The 26,333-nt window shown below is 39.6% G+C and overlaps 1 pseudogene; it reads left to right on the top strand.

The window, feature by feature from the left end:
- The first annotated feature begins 10,360 nt into the window (after positions 1–10,360).
- On the top strand, positions 10,361–10,460 carry LOC127124321 (uncharacterized; annotated as a pseudogene).
- The last annotated feature ends 15,873 nt before the right edge of the window (positions 10,461–26,333 follow it).

Here is a 26,333-nt window from a genome sequence, read left to right as displayed (position 1 = left end):
AGATAGACCGACTCAGTCTTGATCCCTTATTCTGCTTACTTTACATACCGATACCTGGGCAAATTAGCCAGACATGCTAAATAAATAAGAATTTATATCATGCATAAACAGACTCATTCCAGGCAGATAATATAGATAAATAATAAAACAAAATATTAAATAATGATTAAAGAACCTGAATGCGTAATACAATAGTCTTGAACACTCCACCACAAGCCGGTAGGATTTGTTCTTGGATTCTTCAATTAAACAGTAAATTAAATCAAGGAAATAAAACTGGAATATAACGTAAGGTTAAATCCGGTATAAAGTTGCACAATAGTTTCCGGTGTAGAAACTATTATGCGAAAAATATCTAAAAGCTAAAATGGGAAAGGTAAATTTGCAAGGGAAAAAGAATGTAAAGCTTGCAAAAGAAATAAATAAAATAAACAATGCTGGAAAAGAAAAATAAGCAAAAGCGTGAAAAGAAAATTTGGCAGAGCTTCGGCAATATGAGCGTGGAAAAAACCGAGAGAGCTTTAGGTTTTTGAGATGGCTATTTATAATAGTGTTGGCAACTGCTTTCCGTTTCTCCCATTCTTCAACGTGGCTACATGCACGGCGTGGATATAGGAGACCAACTTCTCAACTTCTTCTTCCAGTCTTTCTGAGGGCGTTACTTGCGCCAAAAAGGTAGTGGAATTGTGTGACGCCCGTCACACTATGTGTGACGTCCGTCACAAGGCTGTTTTGCGTGACGCTCGTCACGCACCCTGTGACGTCCGTCACAGGCACAGCGTTGGTGACTTGTGCGCTTTGGGCTGGGCTTTGGCATTTGGTCCCTTTTTCTCCTTTTTGCACCTCCTTTTCTTCCCTTTTTCACTTTTGCTTCAAAATGGATACCTGACATAAATAGCAAGGAAATACTGCATAATATCTGATAAAATGAGATAAACTAAAGTGAATGATAATATAATCTAATTGAATTAAGTCTTAAAATGTGATATAATTTCGTGTTATCAAACTCCCCCATACTTAAATCTTTGCTTGTCCTCAAGCAAAATTCAGTATAGAACTTGTTAAAAGTTTTAGCCAGATGAAATTTCAAAGCACACATCAATTCGTACTAGGTTGCAAATGGATTTTCGTTTAGGAGGACTTGAGTTTAATCTTGACATCAACAACTACCGTTATAACTTAGATAACCCTACCTTATGCAAATCAGTTCAAGTACCCTATGATAGCTATCCTGGTTCCTTTAGTCTTATTTTACCCGTTTTCATTCTAGCGAAATCACATTAAGCCCTTTATCTTTTCGCGCACATAGTGGAGTAACCGGTTAGTGATTATGATCCGCTTTTAGCTAGAAGTTCTGGTACATAAGTCGGATAACTTCATTATTCAGTCCATTGCAAATTGCGGGGGATCGAACCGTAGTCCGCCCTACCAAGTTCAGTACCAGATACCTACTGAACCAACTCATAATGGATTTTTCATATTGTGTTTTTGCATGATCTGCAACTTTTAGATTAAATGATCTGGTAAGGATCACCTAATTTAATCAGTGCATTTCCTGATATATTCATATATTTTATGTTACTTTGGGGATCATTCACTTATATTCATCGGTTCTCCACGTAGTTTGCTATTAAGACGGTGCTGACTTCTCGTATAAACTACTCGGGGTTGTTATAAAACTAAAAGTTCGAGGAATCGGTATAATAGGTACTTATCCTGATCTAACATATTGAGGTTCTCAGAGCGTTGTTATGGTAATGATTTTGTTTTGATTTCACTCAAGTTTTATAAAGTAAGCAACCTTTATACTTATTGGGTGTGTTAAAATTTTTTTTGTTATGGCTCAAGAAAATTGAGGGAATGGATAATAGAAATTTTCACACTCGGACTTAACTTAAAATGAATTTTTTTTTTTTTTTTTAAATAATAAGAAAGGGAAATAACAATGAAAGGGAAGGTAACATACTTGAAAAATGGAAATAGGAAGAATATTGTTTCCCCCCATACTTAAACTAAACATTGTCCTCAATGTTTTAAGGAAATGAAATACAAGATGGAAAGGAAAAAGAAACTACAACTAAGGTTGTCTTCCGCCTCTGGTTCTTGGACCTGGTGATCTCTGACGTAAGTCTAAGTTGTCGAACCTGCTGAACAACTCAGTAAACCGCTGGTCGGTTATGGCATTCCGAGCAGCCTGTTGCTGTTGCATTTGATGCATCATCTGCATCATTTCGACATTCTGTGCCTGCATACCATCGATAGCATCCATAATGTCGTCGTTGGTTGCAGGCCTTCTTCGTCGACGACGTTGGGAGGATGGGCCAGTTGCATTACCGGAAGGGTTGAGCGGGACTGACTGTTGTGTAGGAGGATGATCACCTTGCTCCATTGCTTCAAACTCGTCTGTGGGCGGGTTTGTTTGTGAAGGCTCGGTGGCTTCGGGAGCGTTTAGATCATAGAGGTGGCGGTCGGGGTTTGTGACATCAGTTAGGGCGATATTTGGTAGAACAACGCTTGGGACTGCCTGGTTGTTCACCATAAGATAATATCCTCCGCCTACTCTGTTCTTAATCAGGCGGCTGGATCGACAGTAGCTGATATCCATAGATAGGGGAGGTAGAGATTCTAAAGTTTGGAGTTTATCCCCTAGGTTTAGGCCAAGTGCTATGGTGGTTATTAATCCACCAATCATAAAAGGTTGCCGGCCTCTAGCACATAAGGTGCGGATATGATGAAATAGAAAGGAGGCGGCGTTTACCTTAGTATCCGGTTCGAAGACGCATTGGAGGAAAAATAGCTCCTTTGAGTTGACCTTGTTGTTGTTTGGTCGTCCAAAAACTGTGTTTTGCAAGATGCGGATAAAGTACCGGATAGTTGGGTTATGTATATGGGAAAGAAGGAGCTCTTCCCAGTTGTAGGCATCTATACCGGTAATTTTCTTAAAAAGGCCAAAAACGTCAACTGTGTTCCAGTTTGAGTTTGGAGGGATTCTGGGGTGTACCTGACCTTCTATGGGAAATTGTAACATGGTACTCAATTGGTTTTGGGTTAGAGAGTACTCGGTGTTAAACATACGGAAGGTTGCCGTACCGGTTAGAAATTCGTCTTCACCGGCGGGAGTGGTGTAGTCGTATGAACTTAAGAATTCTAAGGTTAGGGATGGGTAGGTGGGTTGATTATGAGTGCAAAGGAAGGTTAAGTCGGCTAGGCGGAGCATCCATTCGATACCTTGGAGTAGGCCTAATTGTTGTAAACAAGGTAAATCGGGGTACCTGGTGGAAACGACGCCTCGCTGTTGGAAACGCTCGAATTGCTCTTGCTGATAGTTGTCATCTCCGGATCGGAAGATGATATTTCCGAAATTTTGATTTCCCGCCATTGTGATGAATTTTGAAGGAGTGATTTGGAGTGGAAAAGAATTGTATATTTGATATGAGAGAATTGTTTGTGGTGAATGAAGGAGGTTTTGGTAGGTATTTATAGGAGAAGGATTGGAAGATAGAAAGAAAAAGTGGTTGAAGAGTAATTAAGTGTGGTTAAATGAAAAGTGAATGGGGAATGTAAAAAGGTAAGGGGTGTAACGTTCGTCTCCAACGGCTCCCTAACGTTCACATGTCTGAGGGGCGTTACGCTCGTCACAAGGGTGTGACGTTCGTAACAGGAGTTATGCGTGCCGTTCGTCATGGAGTGTGTGACGCTCGTCACACAGTTCTTTTTGGCAGGGCATTCAGCAGCGCTTCACATAATTAATCTGGAGATGAATTATTTTGATTATTTTGTTTTATTTGGTTTTTAGATTGTTCTATTTAATTTAGCTAATTAATTTGTGTTGCCTGCTATTCTATTTCACATAATAATAATTCATTCTGAGTAACAGTAGAACAGTAGAGAACATAGCCATTGCATAAATTAAATAAAAGCTTTAATAAAATTAACATAATGTAATACAGGAAGGGAAAACAATGAAATGAAAGGAAAATAAATGCGAATCATGAATTCAAATAACATTAATGAAAAATCTAGCCTAAAACTAAATAACTTAGAAAGAAATAACTAAATTCCATCTATCTTCGGATCTCTGGCCGGAGGAGCAAAAGAGTTAACACGATGCCGCAACATACGTAACTGACTTGCCGTGCTGCTCATGTATTCTAGGACTTCATGCCTCAAGTTGTGGAAATCTTCCCTGAGGGCGTGATGTTCTGACATCAAGGCTTCAATGACGGTTTTAATATCTGTTCCTGGCATATGATGTCGGAGATCAGGCATGGCTGATTCTTAGGTCAGGACAGGCTGAGGAGGAGGATCAATATCATAGTAGCCGGAAGGTGTCTGAGGGTCAGATTCAGCATGAGAGATATGGTCAACATAGTGCTCATAGTCATCACAAATCTCATAGTCCTGGATGGATTCAGTGGATCCAGCAGGAGTTGGGGTTTCATTCAGGTTATAGAGCCAGTTCCTTTGGTTATGAACACTAGTCCTAGGATCGGGCATGGTGAATAGGCAGAGAACCTGGTTATCAATAATAAGCTCAAACTCATCAGATCCTAAGTTCGCTATGATTATAGTGTTGAAGAGGAAAGGTATACTCATAGTAGTAATGCCACAAAAAGGGTTAAGGTCAAGCATAGGCTGACGCAATCCAATAGCATTACCTATCATGGTTATCAAACCGCCTATTCTAATGGGTGCTCACTCATCCTGGATAAGGTGGTCCAAATTAGCTAACATAAAAGTAGCACCGTTTACTGGACGGTTTTGGGAAGCACAAAATATGATGAAGAGTTCATCACGTGAAACTGAAGTACTATTTGGCTTCTTCCCAAATAAAGTGTGTGTCAGGATCTTATGGAAATAGCGGAAGGCTGGGTTGTGTATGCTTCCAGAGAGAAACTCATGTTCTTCGGGCTCATCATTTCCAGTCAGCTTACCCCAAAAGTGTTCAAGCTCTCTATATTCAAAAAGTTCTTCCTGGCTTACAGTGAATGTATTAAAGGAGGTAGGAAAACCCAAAAGGTTGGTAAAGTCTCTAATATTAAATTGGAACTCCATATTGAACATTCTGAACTGGATAAAACCTCTGCTAATTCCTTTTCCATGGCTGGGTAGATAGATTAATGAACTAAGGAATTCTAGTGTGAGTCTCCGGTAGGTGGTGAAATGTCTCAGGATAGGGGATGTCTCCCATCCTATCTGATTCAGCAGATACAGGACACTCTGTCTCAGTCCAAGGGCAGTCATAGCCCATTCATCAGCATATAAACTAGGTAGCATCTCTCTAGCGGCTAATTCTTCAAACTTTTGTTTCTGAGCCATTCCTCTGAACTTGATACCCATACGATCAAAATGTCCCATCTGGTTAGTGTTAGCTAGAGAAAAGAAAACATGAGTTTAAGTCAGGATTTGGCCAAATGCCGAAAGAAGGAAAAAAATATTATTATAATTTTTTTTTCTTTTTAAATAAATCAAGAATGAATACTAAACAGAAATTAAAAGAATAATTAAGAAAGAAATAGGGAAATGATAATAATAGAATAATAAAATAACAAATTAATTTGTGGGTTGTCTCCCACTAAGCGCTTTGTTTAAATGTCGCAAGCTCGACAAAGAAACTGTTAAATATAGTTTATGAGTCCTGGGGGCGTTTCGTCTAAGTGTAGAATTTGCGAATCCTCGTTGGTTTCCGCATAGTGATAGTGTTTCAGACGTTGCCCGTTTACGGTGAACGGTTCTGTAGATTGTCCTTTTATTTCTACCGCTCCACTGGGAAAGATTTTAGTGATATGAAAAGGTCCTGACCATCTGGATCGTAGTTTTCCCGGGAATAACTTTAGTCTAGAGTTAAATAAAAGTACTGCGTCGCCTTGCTTGAAGATTTTCCTTGATATACGCTTGTCATGCCATTGTTTTGTTCTTTCTTTATAGATTTTGGCATTTTCATAGGCGTCTCTTCTGAGTTCCTCTAATTCGTTTATGTCAAGGATTCTCTTTTCACCGGCGGCTTTATAATTCAAATTTAAATTTCTAATAGCCCAATAGGCTTTATGTTCTAATTCTACCGGGAGGTGACAGGATTTTCCATAAATGAGCTTAAATGGGGTCGTCCCTATGGGGGTTTTATAAGCAGTTCGATATGCCCACAAAGCTTCTGGTAATTTCAATGACCAATCTTTCCTTGAAGTGGCGACCGTTTTTTCTAGAATTTGCTTGATTTCTCTGTTAGACACTTCCACTTGTCCACTGGTTTGAGGGTGGTAAGGTGTTGCTATCCTATGTCTCACTCCATATTTAAGTAGTAGTTTTTCGAGTACCTTGGATATAAAGTGCGATCCACCATCACTGACTACTATTCTTGGGATGCCAAATCTCGGAAATATTATATTTTTAAAGAGTCTAGTTACTACTCGGGTGTCATTTGTTGGAGAAGCTATAGCTTCGATCCACTTTGATACGTAGTCAACTGCCACAAGTATGTATTTGTTACCGAAAGAGGATGGGAAAGGTCCCATGAAGTCTATCCCCCACACGTCAAAAATCTCTACTTCCAAAATACCTTTTTGTGGCATCTCGTCACGTCTAGATATGTTTCCCGTGCGTTGACATCTGTCACACTCCTTAATAGCCGTATGCACGTCCTTCCAATAGTTGGCCAATAAAAGCCAGCTTGTAGGATTTTAGAGCAGGTCTTGGATGTACTTGTGTGTCCACCATAAGGAGCGGAGTGACAGTGTTGGATTATATTTTCTACCTCTTCTTCGGGTATACATCGACGGAAAATACCATCGGGGCCTCTTTTGAAAAGTAAGGGATCATCCCAGTAATAGTGTTTTATGTCGTGGAAGAATCGTTTCTTCTGCTGGTAAGATAAAGTAGGTGGAACTATTCCGGCAGCTAAATAATTGACTAGATCAGCGTACCATGGTGTGACAGATATAGCTAAGGTGGTTTCTACTTGCATGTCGGAGTTGTTCTCTTCCAAAGTAGCTATGAGTTTGTCATACGAGAAATCATCATTAATGGATGTTCTTTCCGGTTCAAGGTTCTCAAGTCTAGAGAGGTGGTCTGCTACTACGTTGTCAGTTCCTTTCTTGTCCTTGATTTCTAAGTCGAATTCTTGTAGTAACAAGATCCATCTTAGGAGTCTAGGTTTAGCATCCTTTTTTGTTAAAAGGTACCTGATAGCAGCGTGATCGGTGTAAACTATTATTTTGGCTCCTACCAAGTAAGAACGAAATTTATCTAGCGCAAATACCACTGCTAGGAGTTCTTTCTCGGTTGTGGCATAATTCATCTGTGCTTCATCCAGGGTTCTGCTAGCGTAATATATAACGTGGAGCTTTTTATCCTTTCTTTGTCCTAGAACAGCACCTACAGCATAATCACTGGCATCGCACATTATTTCGAATGGTTCATTCCAGTCTGGTGTCTGCATAATGGGTGCGGAGATCAATGCTTGTTTGAGAGTTTGAAATGCTTTTAAACAGTTATCGTCGAATATGAATTCAGCATCTTTCATCAACAGTCCGGTTAAGGGTTTAGTTATCTTAGAGAAGTCTTTGATGAATCGTCGGTAAAAACCGGCGTGTCCTAAAAAGCTTCGTACTTCTCTCACGGTTGTTGGGGGTTGAAGATTTTCGATTACCTCTATTTTGGCTTTGTCTACTTCAATTCCTCTGTTCGAGATGATGTGTCCTAAAACAATTCCTTCTTGTACCATAAAGTGGCACTTTTCCCAATTAAGTACTAAGTTTACTTTTACACATCGCTCAAGAACTCTTTCTAGGTTTTCAAGGCATTCTTCGAAACTTTGTCCGTATACAGAAAAGTCATCCATAAATACTTCCATGATGTTTTCGAGAAAGTCGGCGAATATTGCCATCATGCATCTTTGAAAAGTTGCAGGGGCATTACACAGACCAAACGGCATTCGTCTATAAGCGAAGGTACCAAAAGGGCATGTGAATGTTGTCTTTTCTTGGTCATCAGGGTGAATTGGTATTTGAAAGAAGCCTGAATAACCGTCTAGATAACAGAAATGTGAATGTTTAGCTAATCGTTCTAACATTTGGTCAATGAATGGTAAAGGGAAATGATCTTTTCGGGTTGCTTTGTTTAGTTTCCTATAATCAATGCACATTCTCCATCCCGATTCGATTCGTTTAGTTATAGTTTCTCCTTTTTCGTTTTCAATAACGGTTATGCCTCCTTTCTTTGGTACAACGTGTACAGGACTAACCCATTTGCTATCAGATATAGGATATATAATACCTGCTTCCAATAACTTGGTTATTTCTTTCTTTACTACCTCACTTAGGATCGGATTTAGTCTTCTCTGGTGTTCCCTAGAGGTTTTACAGTCTTCTTCTAACATGATGCGGTGCATACAAATAGAAGGGCTTATTCCTTTAAGATCGGTTATGTGGTATCCTAGTGCGGTGGGTATTTTCTTAAGATATGTAGGAGTTTTTCTGTTTCGAGTCTTCCTAGATCGCATTAACTATCACAGGTCGTTCAAGTTCTAAGTCTAGGAATTCATATCTCAGATTTTTGGGAAGTGTTTTCAAATCAGGGGTTGGTTTGTTAAGACACTGCGTAGGGTCCGGTGTTATTGCTAGGCATTGTTTAGATTTGTCCTCTAAAAGATAGTCTGATGATTATCTTCTCCTGACTCTGCTTCTTTTATGCATTCATCGATGATATCCATGAAGTAACATGTATCTTCTATTGCAGGTGCTTTCAAGAATTGGGAAAGAATGAATTCAATTTTCTCTTCACCTACTTCGAAGGTGAGTCGTCCTCGTTTTACGTCTATGATTGCACCGGCAGTTGCTAAGAATGGTCTTCCTAGTATAATAGGTGTAGTATCATCTTCTCTAATGTCCATAATTGTGAAGTCAGTGGGAATGTAAAACTGACCTATGCGTACGGGAACGTTTTCAAGGATTCCTACAGGATATTTGATGGAACGATCTGCTAATTGTACAGACATTTTGGTCGGTCTTAATTCTCCCATTTCCAGTTTCTTACATATGGATAAAGGCATAACGCTAATTCCGGCTCCTAAATCGCATAAGGCTTTGTCTATGACAAATTTTCCTATGTGACAGGGTATAGAGAAACTACCCGGATCCTTGAGTTTAGGGGGCATGTTTTGGATTATAGCGCTACATTCGGCAGGGAGTGTAACGGTTTCGCTATCCTCAAGTTTCCTCTTATTAGAAAGAATTTCTTTTAAGAATTTAGCATATGAGGGCATCTGCGTAATAGCTTCGGTAAACGGAATTGTAACGTTTAATTGTTTAAGGAGATCAACAAATTTTCTAAATTGGCCTACATCTTTGGTTTTAACAAGCCTTTGAGGGTAGGGTATAGGTGGTTTGTAAGGTGGTGGAGGTACATAAGGTTCCTTCTTTTCTAGGGTTTCCTTATTACTCTCTTCCTTTTCCTTAGGTTCACTTTCCTCAGTTGATTTCTTAGGGTTTTGGTTTTCTATCCTTGGGTCAGACGGTCCTTCCACTTCCGTTCCACTTCTTAATATAATTGCATGAGCTTGGCTTCTCGGATTAGGTTGGGGCTGTCCAGGGAATGTACCAGTTGGTGCAGCAGTAGGTGCTTGTTGTTGAGCTACCTGAGATATTTGCGTTTCCAGCATTTTGTTATGGGTAGCCAAGGCATCTACTTTGCTTGCTAGTTGTTTAAGTTGTTCGCCAGTGTGTATGTTCTGGTTTAAGAAATCTTTATTGGTTTGTTGTTGGGAAGCTATAAAGTTTTCCATCATGATTTCCAAGTTGGATTTTCTAGGGGTATTATTGTTAGGATTGGATTTCTGATATCCCGGAGGTATAGATGGGGCTTGATTTGGAGACTGTCCAGGTGCGTATAAAGCATTATTACTCTTATATGAAAAGTTTGGATGGTTCTTCCAATTTGGGTTATAGGTATTCGAATAGGGGCTTCCTTGAGCATAGTTTACTTGCTCTGCTTGGATTCCAGTCAAGAGTTGACATTCCGCAGGAGTGTGGCCTTGGATTCCACAGACCTCGCAATTCTGAGTTATAGCAACCACGGCGGCTGGAGGTGATACATTTAAACTTTCAATTTTTGGACCAAAGCATCCACTTTTGCATTAACGTGATCAAGGTTACTTATCTCGTACATGCCAGTTTTCGGTTGAGGTTTTTCCACCGTTGTTCGTTCGGTTCCCCACTGATAGTGGTTTTGGGCCATGCTCTCGATAAGCTGGTAAGCATCAGCATAAGGTTTGTTCATTAGTGCACCACCTGCAGCGGCGTCTATTGTTAACCTTGTATTGTATAAGAGACCATTATAAAATGTGTGAATTACTAACCAGTCTTCCAAACCATGGTGTGGGCAAAGTCTCATCATGTCTTTGTATCTTTCCCATGCTTCGAAAAGAGACTCGTTGTCTTTCTGTTTAAATCCGTTTATCTGGGCTCTTAACATAGCTGTTTTGCTTGGCGGAAAATATAGGGCAAGAAAAACTTTCTTCAACTCGTTCCATGTGGTGACTGAGTTGGAAGGAAGTGATTGAAGCCATCTTCTAGCGCTATCTCTTAATGAGAAAGGAAAAAGACGAAGTCGAATTGCCTCTGAAGTGACACCATTAGCTTTAACAGTATCAGCGTATTGGACAAATACGGATAAATGAAGGTTTGGATCTTCGGTAAGATTTCCAGAGAATTGGTTCTGTTGCACAGCTTGCAACAGCGAAGGTTTAAGTTCAAAGTTGTTTGCTTCGATTGCGGGCGGAGCAATACTTGAATGCGGTTCATCTTGCGATGGAGCGGCGTAATCTCTAAGAGCACGAGCTGGTTCTGCCATCTCGGTTAAAGAAGGAAGATCTTTGAGATCAGGAAGGTCTATAGGAGGGAGATTGTTTTCAGCACGATATTCCCGAATTCGTCGTAAGACTCGGAGATATAGTTCGATATCGTTGATTCGTAAATAGAGCGGCTCGCCTTGAGAGCGAGTGCGTGGCATACAAATCAACGAAAGAAAGAATAGAAGAAAAAGAAACCTTAGTCTCTACAGCGTAACGGAAGAGTTACGATATCGATTAAATAGAAAGTCCCCGGCAACGGCGCCAAAAACTTGATCGCTCGACTGTGTGAGTCGAGAATGGGATACAAACTGCAAGTGCACAGTTCTATCGCGTAGTTTTAAAAGATATCGATCCCACAGGGACTTATGAATCGATATACCGTTATCTAAGGTTACTACGTAAATCTAAGGTGAAAATGTTTGATTGTTTGGGGAAAAACTAAGAGCTAAACTAAGATCTAGATTAAATATTAATAAAACGGATATCGGTATGTAGTTCGTCAAAACTAGGGAATCAAGTCTTTGTCGGTTTCTTGGTTTTAAAATGAATCGTTTCGGTTAACTTTATTGGTTAAAGGTTTTATCTCAAACTCTCGCTCTGTTGAATAAACCATGATTTTATATTAATGTAGCTGTCACTTATAATTAAGTCAAAAATCATATTTTGAAAACAATAAAGTTGCAGAAACTCCTTTTAAGAAAATACTGACCGTTTTAAACACCCTTATCTCAAACTCTCGCTCTGTTGACTTAGGTTATATAATCAAATCCAAATGCTTAACTCTCGTCCTCACATTCAATCTTTAAAAATACTTTTTGGAAAAGGTCAGAATTTAATTAACTCTAAAACTTGCTCTCGCCCTGATCTAGAATTAATGCCTAACTTACACTGTCCAGTTAAAATCTCAAACTCTCGCTCTATTGGTTTTAACTTCTTTATGTCTTTTACTTTTGTAAAAAATCTTGTTATTAAACCTGTAAGTTGAGACCGTAAAAAGATTGATTTTGATTTTAAGTTTAGATAGACCGACTCAGTCTTGATCCCTTATTCTGCTTACTTTACATACCGATACCTGGGCAAATTAGCCAGACATGCTAAATAAATAAGAATTTATATCATGCATAAACAGACTCATTCCAGGCAGATAATATAGATAAATAATAAAACAAAATATTAAATAATGATTAAAGAACCTGAATGCGTAATACAATAGTCTTGAACACTCCACCACAAGCCGGTAGGATTTGTTCTTGGATTCTTCAATTAAACAGTAAATTAAATCAAGGAAATAAAACTGGAATATAACGTAAGGTTAAATCCGGTATAAAGTTGCACAATAGTTTCCGGTGTAGAAACTATTATGCGAAAAATATCTAAAAGCTAAAATGGGAAAGGTAAATTTGCAAGGGAAAAAGAATGTAAAGCTTGCAAAAGAAATAAATAAAATAAACAATGCTGGAAAAGAAAAATAAGCAAAAGCGTGAAAAGAAAATTTGGCAGAGCTTCGGCAATATGAGCGTGGAAAAAACCGAGAGAGCTTTAGGTTTTTGAGATGGCTATTTATAATAGTGTTGGCAACTGCTTTCCGTTTCTCCCATTCTTCAACGTGGCTACATGCACGGCGTGGATATAGGAGACCAACTTCTCAACGTTCTTCTTCCATTCTTTCTGAGGGCGTTACTTGCGCCAAAAAGGTAGTGGAATTGTGTGACGCCCGTCACACTATGTGTGACGTCCGTCACAAGGCTGTTTTGCGTGACGCTCGTCACGCACCCTGTGACGTCCGTCACAGGCACAACGTTGGTGACTTGTGCGCTTTGGGCTGGGCTTTGGCATTTGGTCCCTTTTTTCTCCTTTTTGCACCTCCTTTTCTTCCCTTTTTCACTTTTGCTTCAAAATGGATACCTGACATAAATAGCAAGGAAATACTGCATAATATCTGATAAAATGAGATAAACTAAAGTGAATGATAATATAATCTAATTGAATTAAGTCTTAAAATGTGATATAATTTCGTGTTATCACCTACGCGGACTTAAAACAAAGTGAAATGTGGATCTCGACCCACTAGAAAATCTTCCAACGGGATTTTCCGAATCAAATGGTGAGGGTCATTTGTTTTGAGTAAATTAGTGGGAGCATATTTAATTAAAGGCCTAATTAAATATGTTATTGATACTTATATTTTCATTATTTTCATGTAGATTACCATGACAACAAACACCTCTAACAACATTTTACGATCAATCCTTGACAAGGAAAAATTGTCTGGGACAAATTTTCTGGATTGACACCGAAATCTGAGGATTATCCTCAAACATGATAGAAAGTTGTATGTCTTGGAGAAACTCGTTCCTGAAGAGGAACCTCCTAGTTCTGCACCTAAGGCAGAAAGAGATGCTTATAAGAAGCATGTTGATGATGCCAATGAAACTTCTTGTCTCATGCTAGCTACCATGACTTCAGAGTTGCAAAAGTAACATGAGAACATGGCAGCGTTCAATATGATCGAACACCTAAAGATGCTCTATCAAGAGCGAGCAAGGCATGAAAGGTTTGAAGTTTCAAAAGCCCCTTTTCAAGGCAAGTTAGCTGAGGGAGCCCCTATAGGTCCCCATGTGCTCAAGATGATTGGGTATGTGGAAAACCTTGAGAGGTTGGGTTTTCCCCTCGGAAAGGAACTTGTTGTAAGACCCTAATTTTGACCCTAAGATTCCCCCATGGCATCATTTCACATTGCATTTGCCTCAAGGATCATAGCATCTTGGCTCTTTAACCCTAGGGTTGGGACTTGTGAGTTGGTTTGAGACCACCAAGCATGCTTGAATTGTATATTATTGCTTTTCTTATTTTTTTTACTAACCAAAAGCACAAAAATATGTCACTAACATCTTTTGTTTTGTAGCTTGAGCAATCATGTGATCCAAGGCTCCTAGGAGGCCCCTATTCTCATTGATGTGGCCAGATGAAGTTGAAAGCAAGCATGAAAATGGTTCAAAAAGCTCTCATTCATCATATATGCCTCCCAAGTATCTCAATTTGTCAATTTGATCAAAGCAAATCAAGGGGCTTGAGGATTATTTCCCAAGGAAACCCTAATTCATCTGTGCATTGACTGTGCCTTGCTCATGAAGCAACCTCAACCCATGATCAAATATAATCAAGGGAAGTTCTTTAATTCATAATTTCATGCATATTTGAGTTCATTTGAGTGTCCTCAATCATCAATTCATCAAGATTTGAAGTTTGGACTTGAAAAGTTGATCAATCAATTCATCTAACTATTTCGAAATCCACTGAGACCTAACTTTTTATGTGTTTGTCAAATGGAGATGACCCCAAGATAAAAAATGTTATCAAGAACCATATGAACAACTTGAATTTTCATAAAAAATTTTATTTGAAGCTTTGAAGGTCATCATCCATTTCAAAACATTATAGGTCATTTTGACTGAAACCCTAATTTTGGGTCAACTTCCCAAGGACCTAACTCCCTCATTTTTCATGATATTGAGGTGGGATCAAATGCATTGGAAAGTTTAAGATGTCTAACTCATTTGTTTTGTTGAAAAAAATTTCATAATCCTAAACGAAACACATGTGATAATACAAAACATTATAGGTCACTTTGGACCAAGACCATTGAATCTTGAAAATGTCCAACTTTAAGTGCCCATAATTTTCTCATCAAAAATCCAAATGATGCACAATTTAAGTTCAAAACGATTGCCTTGAAAATATCTACAACTTTGATGTTGAAGGTTTTGTCAGTTAAAGCTTGCATCATTAAAACAGAAGGGCTTGAAGATGGTCCATTTTGGCAAAATTCACATACACATGTTTTGTACATTGAACTTCATGGCCTGTTTTCATAAGTTTCCAAACTCCAAATGAATTTTTGTTCAACATAACAATTGTTTCTCATGTCAAGACCTTTCCAACCATTACCCACATGACCATGTTTCAATTTGGCAAAGTGCATTTTCGAAGAGGTAAAGATTTATGTGCATTTATGGAAACCATGTCAAATTTTTGTGGACAAGCTAATGTAATCAAAAATGCACGTCCAAACCTAATCCATCACACTTCAGCTTGCATTTGCAATAGATTTTAGGCCTCCCATGCGCCTGTACAGGCCCATGCATGGAGGCCCTCATTTCATGCACACATGAATTTTGCCTTGCTTGCATCAGATTTCACTATAAATACAAGTCCCCAGCTTCATCCATTTCCAACCTAAAGGCGCCTAATACTCTGCAGAATTGGAATCCTCACTGGATCTTGCTCATTTCTTGTGTTTGTTGGCTCCTCTGAAGTCCTCATATGAGAGGCAATTGAACTGTGTATTTAATTTCACGAATTCATCAAGTTCAGACTGAACACCATAAACTTCCATCTCAGATTTCTATTAATGTAGTGATCTAGAGTGGAAGCCCATGGTACAGGGGTGATGTACATCACCCCAGCTTTCCAATGATATGAGGATCATGCATTTTCATTAACTTTTTAAAACCTGCAATTCCACCGGAAGTGGCTTGCTCGCCGGAGAAGACAGTGGTGTACACCACTGTCCCCCATGCCAGATTGCATCTGGACCGTTGGTTGCTATTTCCAGTTTGAATCATGGCCTTTAGTTGTTATGACTTTTAATAATGTTGTTTGTGTATCCTTTGACCAATGCCTACCATGAGCGTGCGCCTGTGAGCCATCTGATGTGCCACATCATTTAATGAAAATGATCCAAAGTGCCAGGCTTTTTCTATTTTCTGATTTTTCTATTCTATTTCCTTTTATTTCATTTTATTTCCAAAATTCATATCTTCTTCATTTTAAATCCAAAAAATATGAGACCAATTGCATTACTCTACTTTTTAATTCTAGTTTCTGAAAATGATTTTTAATATTTTTTATGATGTCATTTAATATTTTTTGTGAATTTTCTATTTTCTGGTTATTTTTAATTCATTTAAAATACTTTCCAATATTCAAAAATGCCAAAAATATTTTCTTAAAATCTTTTAATGACGATGAATCTATGAAAAATATTCTCATCAATTTCTTAATTGATTTGAGATTTGTTTGAGATTTTAGTTTAATTATGTTATTTTTTATTCATTTTTAATTGTTTAAAATTAGTTTCTGGTTTCTAAAAATGCTGAAATTTTTTGTCAAACTTTGTTTGACCTTGTTGAACTTTGGATGATCCATTTGGACTTTTCCAAGTTGATTTGAAATGGATTTGAAGTCTGACCTTTAATTGTTTATTTTAATTCAAGTATTATTTTAATTCTCAAAAATACCAAAAATATTTTATTTGTTTCTTGACTTCTAAACTTTATCTTGCTTCTGTTTACCATTGATTGACTTTGATTCTATTCATGTTTGATCAATGTGTGTTGAATATTTCATTTGAGTTTCCATTTATGTACATTTTCATTCTTCTTTTTCTTTTCCTTTTTTTTTTTGATCAATGCGTTAAAGATTGGTGGTTAGCCTTGACATATGAGTGGCTTAACCTTCCTTGGTTCAAATCTAATTCATCTTGATCAAAAATCAAGTGAATGGCTTTGAATTAAGGATAGGTTGCTTCTTGGTCAAGCAAAAAACCTAAATCAATACAAGATCATTCTTCTTTTCTTTTGGCATGGCAAGTCGTAGGAGTTTGGCTTACTAGTCATGGTCTCTAACTTGTGTTTGTTGCCTATAGTTTTGTTGACCGGCCTCAGATAGGTGTGACTACTACATTAGTCCACTTACGATTGCTTAACATAGCGCTAAATTTCCTTATGGCACACTAACACTAACTACTAATGACTAACTTTAATTCTAGTATGAAATTCTTGCAATTTACTTTAATGCAATTTAATATTCTTGCACATTAATTCATTTTCTTTTGCCCTTTGCTCACTTGAGCTCATGTTTATGTTAATGCAATTTGCCTTTTAGTCACTTGAGCACATTATTGTGTATATACCATTGTGTTTGTTTTGTTTTGATTGTGTGAACCCAATGCAAATGGACAAAGGACTTAGATTTTAGGACCTTACCTAAGCTAATGGAGTTTGAAGAGCAACTAGGCCTCATGCCTTTAGAGTGCTAAAAATGTCAAAGAGCAACTAGGCCTCGTGCCTTTAGAATGCTTAATGTTGAAGATGAATTGAAAGGACCAAATTCTAAACTCAACCTTGTCCATTCTTTCTATTACATTGTGGAACTTTTTGATTCGTGTGTTCTTATGTGCTAGGGATTCCAAACTTGCCAAGTAGAAGAACCATTGTCATGAGTATCCAAAGTGAGAGATACAAAAGCCAATTGGAAGATTCCTAGGAGCCTGATTGATTGTGTGCTTGATTGTTTGAGTTATTTGCTTATTGCTTGCTAATTCCAAAGGAAAGGGAACAACTTGGATCATCACTATGATCTCAAGAAGGGAACTCCAATGTGGTTTTATTTCTCTTCCTTCATCTTTGCATGTTTAGGACCTTAGCCATTCTTCTTCTTCCCTCCTCTCTAACCCAAGCCAAACTTTTGTGCAAACAATAACATTGCTTTTCAAAATTAGAAACCTAAGCACTATGTTTTTGATTTTTCAAACTTCTTTTCATAACACTTATTTTGAATTGAATCCTAAGTCAACCTTGACCTCACTTTGTAAATACTTTTCATTTGTAAATATAACTCACTCAATTGTTTTTGTGGTTTCAATTGCCACGTTTTGCCTAAGATTTTCATAAACATTAGCTATTAGGTTTGAGTTATCTTTGAGGATGATATAATGCTCACCTATATCCTTAGTGATGGACTATAAGTCTTCCATGCTTATTATAAGGTTAACCCTTCACTAGCATGTTGAAGCTCTCCTCACATGGTGGATTTGTGGTTTTAGGTTGAGTTTTCTCCCTTTGATAACAAAAGATCTTAAGGCTTTTGACCAATCAATTCACCAACTTCTTTTGAGATTTTTACCCCGAACTACGAGGTTTTGATCCTAATCTTTTTTAAGATGGTACGTAGGCAATGGGTTTATCCATTCAAACACAAAATTGTAAATAACTTGTATATTCTTCTCCCATCTCCCCAATCATGTTTGCACAAATATTTTCACAAATATTTTCACAAATACCAACCTACCTTACAACATTTATAAAAAGGGCTCCCTTAGAGTACTAAGGATGTTTTGGGTGCTTAAAACCTTCCCATTGCATAACCAACCCCTTTACCCAGATCTCTGACATTTTTATTAGTTTTTGATTTTATAAAAACTTCTCGGTTTTTGTTCGCTTTCTAACATTTCCTTTGGATAAATAGAAGTGCGGTGGCGAATCGAATTGTATGATTTACTTTTGATTTAGTCAATAAATCTAAAGGTAACGAATACCCCGCTACAGAAAAGTGGCGACTCTGCTGGGGATCATTTGCCTAGTGGGTTTTGCCTACTTTTTACCTTTGTTGTATTGTATGTTTATATTATTTTGTGACATATTTTTTATGCAAATTTGGGATTACTGTATTGTTTGTAATGTATGAATTGCTTGATATATCAATTGTTTGTGTGCTTGGTGGTCTTTTGTGAGATGAGTTCTATACCCGAACTCGAGTGCACTTATGATAGGAGAATGGCATAGTCTTGTTGACTTGTGTGGAGTTATTCCTTAACAAGTTGACTTGCAAGCCCATTCACTTGATGGAGGCTATGTTGGGATCAATAATGTCACACGAGTAGTCGTGGTTAGGCATTACTCTTTCCAATATATGCCTTAGAAACCAAGGACCTTAGTTTACCAAGCCCATCTTGGCCTATTTTAGGATGTAGTGCGAAGGTCGTTCAAGTGTAAGATTTGATACGATTGTTACGCGATACTACACTCATAAGAGTCTCTCTTGAGAATATTTTTGGAATACGAGTAGTTGTTTATCTGATAATATCCGAAAAACGGGATGATGACTATGGGAACCTCTTGTAGAACATGATTGTCAGGTTTAACCATAGTACATTCCCTTTGGGTGGTTCTTAACCGAGACTCCATGCTCGTGACTTGCAACAAACCCTTGATTCATGGTTGATCCGTTCTTGTGTATCCTTAATATCAATGGAACTTGGGTGTTGATAAGGTGTATACCATAACCCACGAAAATGGATGATTGATATTAAGGATGACTTGATCCATCCCATGACCTTTGTGTGGTGTGATTTGCTTGATCCTTGAGTGTGATTGTTGCATCCATGCATTCATGCATCCATACACATCCATATCATCAACAATGAGAAAAGTTTCAAGGAACTTAAGAGGTCTATTTGCAAATTTTCAGACATGGATAGACTAAGAAGGAATACGAAGAAGTACAGTTTCAGACAACCCGACTTGAAATAGTTAAGGAGTTTGACATCCTATGTATTAGATCCCTTGGAGTTCAAGGCTCGTCATGGGAAGCCTATATCTATTCTTGCTACTCAGGTGGATGAAGGTTTGATGAGTGTCTTGGTGCAGTTCTATGATCCCTTGTACCGTTGCTTCACATTTCCGGATTTCCAGCTTTTGTCTACGCTTGAGGAGTATGCCTATCTTGTGGGCATACCCATTCTAGATCAGTTTCCGTTCAGTGGCTTAGAGAGAGTTCCTACTTCTCAAGAGATTGTTGATCTGTTGCATATAGATGAGTCTATTGTGGGTGCTCATATGAATACCAAAGGTGGAATTCAAGGTCTCCCATCTGATTTCCTCATTGCTCAAGCTACTATGTATGGGAAGGCCATGTGTGGGGACGCCTTTGAGGCCATATTTGTACTTCTCATCTATGGGCTAGTGTTATTCCCCAACATCGACAAGTTTGTGGATGTGAACGCTATTAGGATTTTCTCTACTCTTAATCTCGTTCCGACTCTGTTGGGTGACACTTATTTCTCTTTGCATATGAGGAATGCAAAGGGTGGTGGTACCATTGGGTGCTGTTTGCCTCTGTTGTACAAGTGGTTTATTTCACACTTGCCACAGACGGTCACCTTCAAGGAGAACAAAGGATGTCTACGGTGGTCCACGAGACTTATGTCTCTCACTAATGATGATATCTTTTGGTACAACCGTGTATATGATGATGTGCAGATTATCGACTCTTGTGGTGAATTCTCCAATGTACCTCTTCTTGGTACATGTGGTGGAATTAACTACAATCCTATTTTGGCACATCGTCAGCTTGGGTTCCCCTTAAAGGATAAACCTAATAACATTTTGTTAGAAGGTGTGTTCTTTCAAGAGGGTAAAGATCCCCAAAACTTGAAGGGCAGGATGGTCCGCGCTTGGCGCAAGATTCATAGGAAGGGAAGGAAAGAGCTTGGTCCGAAGAATTGTATTGCTTTGGAACCCTATACCTCGTGGGTTAGGAGGAGAGCTTCTGAGTACCTTATGCCTTATGAATACCCAAGACCTACACCTATGGTTATGGCTGGGCCTTCAACCCTCCCTGACCAAGGAGTAGAGGAGTTGAGAGACGAAGGTCGTTCGCGTGCTTGGGTCCGTGAGCGAGAGAAGCTACTTCACCAACTTAGAGATAAGGATGCATTGATAGAGTTTTTGGAGCATCAGGTTATTGACGAGCCTGATGATGTGGTGACTTCTCTTCTTCCTCAGTCTTCCAAGTTTTGGAAGAAGAAGTACGATCGATTCGCCAAGGAGAAGGCAGATATGTAGGCAGCCTATGAGAGAGAGGTGAAGAGGCTTCGTGCAGCTTATCTTCCGGTCTCAAGAGCTTTGGACGGCTGTTTCTAGGGTTCCATAATATGATCATTTTCCTTCTCTCTTGTATTCTATTTGGTTACCAAGACTGTACTTCTTTGGTGTAAATTTTTTTCCAGATATTATTGATATGATATTTCCATATATGTCTAAATGATTAATATTTTCAAATATTTGCAAATAGATCTCTAGAGCTCCTCTGATTAAAATATAAAATCATATGCACAAGCATTGCATGCATCATGTGCATAAGCAGGTTTTGTTCCAGGGCTTCTTGTTCAGTGGTCTAACTCTGTGTTCTTCATTTATATCGAAGACAAGCTGACGCACCGGTACTACACTAGAGCCAACTCATCAAAGGTAATGGATCACCTAGAGCAAGAGAATAGGGAATTGAAGGAGGAAGTGGCAAGATTGACTGCCCTGATGGAGTCTTTCTTGGCCGTCCAAAGCCAACCCTCTCCAACGCCTTCAACTCCTCCCTAGAAGACGGTCATCTCAGAGGTTGCTTCCTCTACCGTGCCTGCTGCTAGTGCTCACTTCGTGTCGTCAGCTATGCCAGCCGGGTTTCCCTGGGGGATGCCCGCCAACTTTTGCTTCTTTGCCGGCATCTATCCCGGTCCTTGTTGTGCCACCTCCAGTCGTACATACTTTGCCGAGAGTTGATAACACCATTTACCACTCTGAGCCGTCTGAGGGCCCAGACGTGTATGAGAAAATGGATGCTATGAATGATCAGTTCCTCGAGCTTCGCAAGGAACTCAAAACTCTCAGAGGCAAGGACCTCTTTGGCAAATTTTCTGCTGAGCTTTGCCTTATACCCATTGTCAAGATTCCTGTCAAATTCAAAGTGCCTGACTTTGAAAAGTATAAAGGAAACAGTTGCCCGCTTAGGCATTTGGTTATGTGTGCACGAAAAATGTCAACTCAGATCGACAATGATCCACTCCTAATCCACTACTTCCAGGACAGCCTGTCCGGTGCCGCTTTGAGATGGTACATGGGCCTGGATAGTGTGAACATCCGCTCCTTCAACGATCTTGGCGAAGCCTTCGTCAAGAAATATAAATACAATGTTGATATGGCTCACGATAGGGACCAACTGAGGGCCATGTCCCAGAAGGATAAGGAAACGTTCAAGGAGTACGCCCAGAGGTGGCGTGAATTTGCTGCACAAATCGTGCCTTCGCTAGAAGAGAAGGAAATGACCAAGATCTTTCTGAAGACCTTGAGTTCATTCTATTATGAGCGGATGATTGCTAGCGCTCCTTCTGACTTCACCGAGATGGTGAACATGGGGATGCGTCTAGAAGAAGGAGTCAGGGAAGGGCGCATGACTAGAGAAGAAGGCTCTTCTGCCAAACGTTATGGGGCGTTTGCGATGAAGAAAGATGGCGAGGCACATGCTATGACCTCCCATATTAAATCTAGAAGACCCTCTATGAAGAGGAAGACTGTGTGTCCCGCCAGTAACCAGCACCAGGTGGCTCATATAGCACCTGTTTTTAGAGAGAATCGGCAATATCAGCATCACAATCAGAACCAGCAACAACAACATCAACAGTATCAGCAACAACAACACCGTCCTCAACAGCAGGCCTACCAGCCTCGAAGCAACGATCAAACCAACACGAGCTATGATAGGAAAAGGGTCACTTTTAATCCTATTCTAATGACCTATGCCGAATTATATCCTTCTTTAATTAAAAGGAAGTTGATCACTCCACGTGACCCACCTGCTATACCTACCAACCGTCAGTGGTGGTATAAGCTTGAGCTTCACTGTGTTTATCATTCTGGTGCTCCCGGACATGATATGGAGAACTGTTACCCTCTCAAGACCAAGGTGCAAGACCTTGTTAGAAGCGGTATTTTGTTTTTCGAGGACGTAGGTCCTAATGTTAAGAAGAACCCATTGCCCGAGCATGGGAGGTCTGCTGTCAATATGGTTCAGGGTTGCCCTGGCAAATATAAGGTCAGATATGTCAGCCATATCCGAAAATCTTTGGTCGAGATGCACAGACTATTGTGTGAATACAATCACTACGAGCATGACCACGACAGTTGCCGTGTTTGCACTGTCAATAAGAGAGGATGTCGTCAGGTCAGAAAGGACATCCAAGAAATGCTGGATCAAGGTGTAATAGAGATACTTCAGAATCGTGATGAGGATGATGAAGTTAATGTGATATCCCCTGTATTCAGGATACCTGAGCCTGTTGTCGTCCGATATGATGGCAGCAACCAGAAGGCTTCTCATACTCTCATAATTAAGCCAGTTGGCCCTGTTCCATATTCTTCCAACAAATTTGTTCCCTATCGTTATAATGCTGTTGCATTAGAAGATGGGAAGGAGGTGCCCCTACCCTCCACTTCTGTTGTGAATATTACTGATGTCAGTGGATTGACCCGTAGTGGTCGTGTATTTTTGGTGCCGCCGAAATCCCAGGCTAACACCAGAAGAGCTGATGCTGCTGATAGTGCCACCCGTCCCGTGGGAAATTCTTCCAATCCTCCGAATCTGGCACTTGCTGTTGATAGACCGGCCGCTGCTGTTAGAACTCCTGTCCCTGCTGGCCAGAATGGCATGATTAGAGATGACTGTGATGAGATGCTGAGGCTAATCAAGAGGAGTGAGTACAATGTTGTAGATCAGCTTCTACAAACTCCTTCAAAGATATCTGTGCTATCTTTGTTGATGAACTCTGAGCCACACCGAGAAGCTTTGCAGAAGGTGTTGGACGTGGCGTATGTAGATCATGACGTCACCATAGACCAATTCGATAGCATTGTTGCAAACATCACTGCTTGTAACAACCTGAGTTTCTGTGATGCTGATCTCCCCAAGGAGGGAAGAGACCATAATTTGGCCCTTCACATCTCCATGAGCTGCAAGGATGATGCCATGTCTAATGTGCTGGTAGACACTGGATCATCACTGAATGTGTTGCCAAAATCCACCCTGACTAGACTTTCTTATCAGGGGCCTCCCATGAGGTAGAGTGGAGTAGTCGTCAAAGCTTTTGATGGATCTCGCAAGACAGTGATTGGCGAGGTTGAGCTCCTAGTCAAGATAGGACCAAGTGATTTCCAGATCACTTTTCAGGTCATGGATATTCACCCATCATATAACTATTTGTTGGGCAGACCATGGATTCACGAGGCAGGCGTCGTGACATCCACCCTACACCAAAAGTCGAAGTTCGTCAAGAACAAAAAGTTGGTGGTAGTAGGGGGAGAGAAGGCTCTCTTGGTTAGCCATTTGTCTTCCTTTTCTTACTTTGATGTTGAGGACGAAGTTGGGACGCCGTTCCAAGCTTTGTCTATTGTTGAGCCTTCTAAGGAAGGAACTTCTTCATTTGCGTCCTACAATGATGCGAAGTTGGCCATTGAGCATGGCGCAACTACTGGTTTAGGACAAATGATCAAGCTGGAAGACAATAAATCCTGGGCTGGCATAGGGTACTCTTCAGGCACTTTTAACAGGAACGGCCTGTTTCAGAGTGGTGGTTTCATCCACACGGTCGAAGACCAGGAAGCTGCTGCTATTATGGGAGATGATGAAGAGGAAGATTCTGGCAACTTTGTCATCCCTGTAGGAGTCTGCAATAACTAGGTCGTTGTTGATGTTCCAACAGTTGTCCATAAGTCCACGTAATGTTCATTTTTGTTTAAAAACCCTTCTCCCATGCCAAAAGGAGAAGTGATGACATTGTTGGCACATAAATACAATGATATTCATTCAATAAATACATGTTAAATGTTTGTTTTTCCAAATTATTTTTCACTTTTTGCTTTTTGCATGAAATTGGTGATCACCAAAAAACCCTAAAAAAGAGAATAAAATCAATCTTTCCATCTGCATAATGATTTGCTTTGTTTGATTTCTAAAATCTCTTTTATATCCAAAATCATTATGCAGGTTGATCAAACCCATTGAACATAATGATCCAACACCATCACCCAACTTTGAATTCCCTGTATTTGAGGCAGAAGAAGATGATGTTGAAGAGATTCCTGATGAGATTACCCGTCTACTTGAGCACGAAGAGAAGATCATTCAGCCACATCTTGAGAATCTGGAAACAGTCAACTTGGGGTTTGAAGATTGTGTTCGCGAAGTGAAGATTGGGGCACTCCTGGAAGAGTCTGTAAAAAAGGGGTTGATTGAGTTGCTGCGAGAATATGTCGACGTCTTTGCCTGGTCATATGAAGACATGCCTGGTCTGGATACTGATATCGTACAACGTTTCCTGCCTTTGAAGCTTGAGTGTGTGCCTGTGAAGCAGAAGCTCAGAAGAACTCATCCTGATATGGCAGTGAGGATTAAAGAAGAAGTTCAGAAGCAAATTCATGATGGGTTTCTGGTGACTTCTACATATCCTCAATGGGTGGCCAATATTGTGCCCGTGCCTAAGAAAGATGGAAAAGTCCGAATGTGTGTGGACTATAGAGACTTGAATAAAGCTAGTCCAAAAGATGATTTTCCTCTAACACATATTGATATGTTGGTAGACAATACAGCTAAATTCAATGTCTTCTCATTTATGGACGGATTTTCCAGTTATAACCTGATTAAAATGGCACCCGAGGATATGGAGAAGACAACATTCATCACACCTTAGGGAACATTCTGTTATCGAGTGATGCCCTTCGGTTTTAAGAACGCCGGAGCCACGTATCAACGAGCTATGACTACCTTGTTTCACGATATGATGCACAAGGATATCGAGGTATATGTTGATGATATGATTGCAAAGTCGAGAACGGAAGTTGAACATGTAGAGCACTTGTTGAAGCTTTTTCAGCATTTGAGGAAGTACAAACTCTGTCTGAATCCTAACAAGTGTACATTTGGAGTCCGTTCTGGCAAGTTATTGGGATTTATTGTCAGCGAAAGAGGTATTGAAGTTGATCCTGCCAAGGTCAAAGCAATACAAGAGATGCCTGCGCCTAAAACTGAGAAGCAAATCCGAGGTTTTCTTGGCCGCTTCAATTATATTTCCAGATTTATATCTCACATGACTGCCACATGTGCGCCGATATTCAAGCTCCTCCGGGAAGATCAGCGTCATGATTGGACCGAGGACTTCCAGAAGGCCTTTGACAGTATTAAAGAGTATTTGTCTGAGCCTCCGAATCTGTCTCCGCCTGTGGAAGGAAGGCCCTTGATTATGTATCTGACTGTTCTTGAAGACTCTATGGGTTATGTATTGGGTCAGCAAGATGAATCAGGGAAGAAGGAGTATGCCATCTACTATATGAGTAAGAAGTTCACTGATTGTGAGTCTCGATACTCAATGCTTGAGAAAACATGATGTGCTTTGGCTTGGGTGCTAAGCGCTTACTCCAGTATATGTTGAATCATACGACTTGGTTGATATCCAAAATGGATCCAATCAAATATATCTTTGAGAAGCCTGCTTTAACTGGGAGGATTTCCCGTTGGCAGATGCGGTTGTCTGAGTATGATATTTAGTATCGAGCTCAAAAAGCTATTAAAGGTAGTATCTTGGCTGACCACTTGGCACATCAACCTGTAGCACCTCAAATTTGCACCCCCCATTCATGCATACATTTTCATTTTTAGGTCATTGACATCACATTACATTCACATGGCATATTGCATTGTATTCAGTCAACTGTAACTGGCATCAAGAGGATTCATCTGTGCAAGAGACCAAGCATTTCATTGAGATGGAGACCACATGAGTATTCTAGAGAGCTTATATGAGCCAAGGTTCATTTTGAAGCAA

This window comes from Lathyrus oleraceus, chromosome 2 (genome assembly GCF_024323335.1).
Source record: "Lathyrus oleraceus cultivar Zhongwan6 chromosome 2, CAAS_Psat_ZW6_1.0, whole genome shotgun sequence".
Lineage (NCBI taxonomy): Eukaryota > Viridiplantae > Streptophyta > Magnoliopsida > Fabales > Fabaceae > Lathyrus > Lathyrus oleraceus.
The sequence above is the reverse complement of the archived record's forward strand: the minus strand, read 5'-3'. Positions and strand labels throughout refer to the sequence as shown.